This window comes from Platalea leucorodia (assembly GCF_965183815.1).
Source record: "Platalea leucorodia genome assembly, chromosome: 5".
Lineage (NCBI taxonomy): Eukaryota > Metazoa > Chordata > Aves > Pelecaniformes > Threskiornithidae > Platalea > Platalea leucorodia.
Genome location: NC_138827.1, coordinates 94,781,327 through 94,785,823, shown reverse-complemented (window position 1 = coordinate 94,785,823; position 4,497 = coordinate 94,781,327).

Sequence of the window (4,497 nt, the reverse complement as noted above, 5' to 3'; positions counted from 1 at the left end):
GGCGGCTCTCGCGAGAACTGGCGGCCCGCCGCCCCGCCGGCCGCCCGCCTATGCGCCCCGAACCATAGAGTTTGGCGGCAAGAGCGGCCGCTTGAGGGGGCGGCCATCGCTCCCGCGGCACGTGACACAAGAAGGAACGGCACCAACCCCTAAAGGAGCCCCGGCGTCCGGAAGTGACGGTCCCTCTTCATCGGCTGGCCGGCGGCGCTGATTGGCTGCGGCGGGGCGGGCCGGTGACGCGGGGCGGATAAACCCTTCCGCGGCGGGCGGGGGGCCGGTTGCGTCGGGCGGCTGTGGGTGGGGGAGCGGGGCGGGCAGGAGCGGGGCGGGCCGGGCCGCGGCTGCCCCGGCAGCGCGCTTCCCCGCGGCAGTCCGGTAGCTCGGCGATTCCGGGCGATCGTGTGCACGGCCTCGGGGGTAGAAGCTGCCGCGTGCAGCCGCGGGGGGAGAGCGTGGCCGTAGCTCGGGCGGCTTTGGCGGACGAAGGAGTCGCCCCGCCTGAAGACGCAGGCTGGGACGTGCGGTCCGGTTCCGAAACTGGCTGATGGTTCTCACGCTGTGGCACCCCCGTCCTCCTTAAAACCGAGCGACTCTCCGCCCCCCGGCATGATTGCCGCCGCTCCTGCGGCATCCATTAACGCCCAGGCCTTCAGTGAGGACTTGAGTTCCGCTCCCAACAGAGCCAGCCTTCAGTGGCATCTGTAGGGGACAGCGGTGGCGTTAGGAGGACGAGCCAGAGCCAGGTACTACCCAGAAAGCACGGTCCTCCTTTTCCCCCTCACCCGAGTCTTGCAGATGTGAAACAAGTTGTACAGAGGCACCAGATTAAAAGAGCATCTGTTTTAAGGGCTAAAATAGTTGGAAATGCTAATTTTTGTGTTGGAAAAAGTAAAGAACTGGGAGTAGAGGCTGCGGAGAGAAGGTGGAAAGGTCTGTAATATACTGAAGTCACTTGCCGCGCAAGAGAAACGTTGGGATCGCGAGAGGCACGCCGCGCCTCTGGTTCCTTTCCTGGTACTGGTGGCGGCAGAGACCTGGGCAAAGCGTCCCTCTCTCGAGCGGCAGGAACGCTTCGGAATCGCGCAGCAATTCCTGCATCTCGAGCGCGTGGTGTACCCAATAATCACAGCTACGTAAGCAATACCTAACTTCTGCAGGTAGTACTTCTCAGGAATTCGGTGCCAAAAAGGCAGAATCGAAGCTGTCGGGTGGTGCCTTGTGTCCTTCCAGGTTAATATCTCCAGCGAGTCAATTATTCTCCAATATGTGGAGAAGATGCATACGCTCACATTGTATCGAACAGGAACTTGCCCGAACTTCTCCCACGTTACACTTCAGCTGCCTTTAAGAAGTAAGATCACTTTCTAAACGTTTTGCCTGTTCGTATTTCGCCCTCAAATAATAATACGCTACCGAATGTTACTTTTACGTGGCTATCATTAAGCCTCACACTCGTTCCCAAATGAAGCCAGGTGCCCAAGCAGTGACACAGCCTGCATGGTAAAGTGCCGGAATGAAACATCCCGACTTCTGTCCCTTACTGCTTTGGGGCAAAGAAACGCAGCCTTCTGTCGTCCCTTCAGGAAAAGACAGAGCCCTCCTACGTGTCCTTGCACCTCAAGCACAGCCTATTCAGCAACTCCATTTATATCTATTTTAACAGCTGCTCTAATGCAGCGTGCAGATGGTTCTCACTGGGCACCCCGTATGCAGTTACTGATTTCCAGCAGTAGCTTGAGATTAGGGGTTCAGGGTTCCAAGGGTAGGAAAAGGTACTTGTCTTTGTTTAAAGTTCTGATCATCATGGATCAAAATGAGAGCTCCACCCGTTTAGCATATGCCACTACCACTCCACAGCGGTTTTCTTCACCTAAAATTACGCTACAACTAGTTCTTTTACAACTCGAGTGCAAATTTTATACAAGCAGTTATAATTTTATAACTAGACCCAACAGAATACTAATGAAACACACAGACGTATAATGCAGCATGGACAGACATGAATTACTTGCCTGATCTTCCCAATTGTAAATCGTCTTTAAGATTTTGCACGTGCAGAGGAAATTTAACTACAAAGACTGCTGTTGTAATTAGGAGCTGATCTTTGCCTTCATATTTTTGTGCCTTTAACAATCTTCAAGTGCAATGTTTTACCTCATAGTTTAAATCATTGTGTAAAACTCATGGAGTTTGGGTGTTCAACTTACATTTTTTATTCCTTCAATAATTGGTATTAAGAATGTTCTTGTCTGACTGTAATTAGAATTTTACATTAGCTTCGTTAATGAAAAAAAAGGAAGATGTAGGGAAGATCATATATATCCCTGTCTTAAAAATCTTAACACACTGAGAATAAGTAGAATATCATTAAATAATGACAGTGCATAATGAATATGATTTATGCAGGGTATGCACATTAATTAATTGCCATGCAGAGTGCTGCAATCACCCAGTCAGTCACAGGTTATGGTAATTAAATACTGTTCTTGCTATTGGAGAGGTTCCAGACCTCGGTCCCCACAGATGTAACATTGCATTCTCACTTAACTTGTTTCATTCAGAAAAAAACTGAAGAATTAATCCAGTTAAAATGTATTGGAGGAATCACAATGTATTTTCCTCTTAAATCTATTTTAACATCTGTGAAAATCAAACATGCTGAAGGAAAGGAATACTATATGAGAACGAAGTGGCCTTTCCTCTACTTCAAAATTTAATTAAAGCAATCTGGTTGAAAAATAGTACGTTTAAGTAGCTCAATGCGTGCATGTAGATATTTAAATAAAAAAGGGCAACAGAAGTCTGATGAACCTGAGGACAATAAATATTGTTAAAGCTTTTTTATCTAGATCCTCTTTTCCTCTCACATGAAAATCTGATATTCCCAGGGCCTAAACCCGTAAGCTGCTGTCTACTTCAGCTTCTGATGTCAAGTAGCCTTTTACGGAATATATTTGGAGAAGCAATATAGTAAAGATCCAAATGCAATAGCTAGGAAAACATAATTAACCTGCACAAGCCACTTTTGTTTTGTTTTTTGACACTGTAAAGAAGGACAAAGCCTTCTTTGTAGTCCAAGAGAGGCTGGTATCCGCAGGAGCTGCTGATGGTCAACATCCTTCCGGTTCAGTCTGTGACGTAAAGACAGTTATGGACACAGCTACAAAACCAAATTCTGTCTAATACTATTTTTCCTGGAGTGTTCTAAGACTAAGCAGAAGAACGGTGACACGACACGTAGCCAGCAAACGATCCCGTGAGAATGGAGGCTGTAAGTGCTCATCAGCATTTTTCTGACGAGTATAAAATCCTCTCGGGAGGAGGATGCCCGTGCACTCACTGGATAATCACGAAAACCCATTTCAATCAACAGTCTATAAAGTAAGCCATCTCTCCATTCCTATAGCAGGACTCAAACTAGATAGAGCATTAACGCTTCACATTTAAAATATCCAACCTTACTTTTAGAAAGTATTTTTTAAGGAATAGAACATTACACCACACTGTTGCTAAACACTAGTATTTATTTTGACAGCGACAGTGATGCACAAAGTATTACCCACACAAAAACATTATTTCTGTACCTACAACTGTATTGCTCAAATTGTTTCTGGTGAATAAGTTGCCAGTGGTGTAGGAGGCAGCTAAAAAGCGCAAATCCCCACATAGACCTTTTTCATCCTATCACCGTGTTTACAAAGCGTCAGTGCACATACTTGCAGTGCTGAGCTGAAGTGTGGTACGCTGCAATTTCAATCAGTGGATAAAGGCAAATGTTGCTTTTTATTGGGCATCAACAAATTTCTGTTTTAAGATTCTTTTAAATTCTGTTATTGGGCATAACAAAGACTGAAATGTAATGGATACAAGTCATCATTTTCTCCGTTCTTTCTTCCTGGGAATCAAGTCCCAATAACATGACATTGATTATTGTTCAGAGATTCTTATTACAACTGCAAAACATGAAATCTTTCCTTTTTTATGAAAGCAGGGATTTCAGAATTGTTTAAAGACAACCCAAATCCTCAAATGCACAGAAATACCTGTGCATACTCATTTCCAGTACTCTTGCTTTTGTTTTGGAAATAACAGTAGACTGTAATATACTTGTCAAATTTATTTTTCATCTGTATAATTGCACGTGCAAATAGAAGTATCCCTAAGGATTCAGCGTCATTTCTGAAGTTTGGTGTGCTGGTTTTAGCTGGGATGGAGTTAATTTTCTTCATAGCAGCTGGTACGGGGCTGTGTTTTGGATTTGTGCTGGGAACAGTGTTGATAACACAGGGATGTTTTCGTTCCTGCTGAGCAGTGCTTACACAGAGTCAAGGCCTTTTCTGCCTCTCACCCCACCCCACCAGCGAGGAGGCCGGGGGGCACAAGAAGCTGGGAGGGGGCACGGCTGGGACAGCTGACCCCAACTGGCCACAGGGCTGTCCCACACCGTATGGCGTCCTGCTCAGCATAGAGAGCTGGGGGAAGGAGGAGGAAGGGGGG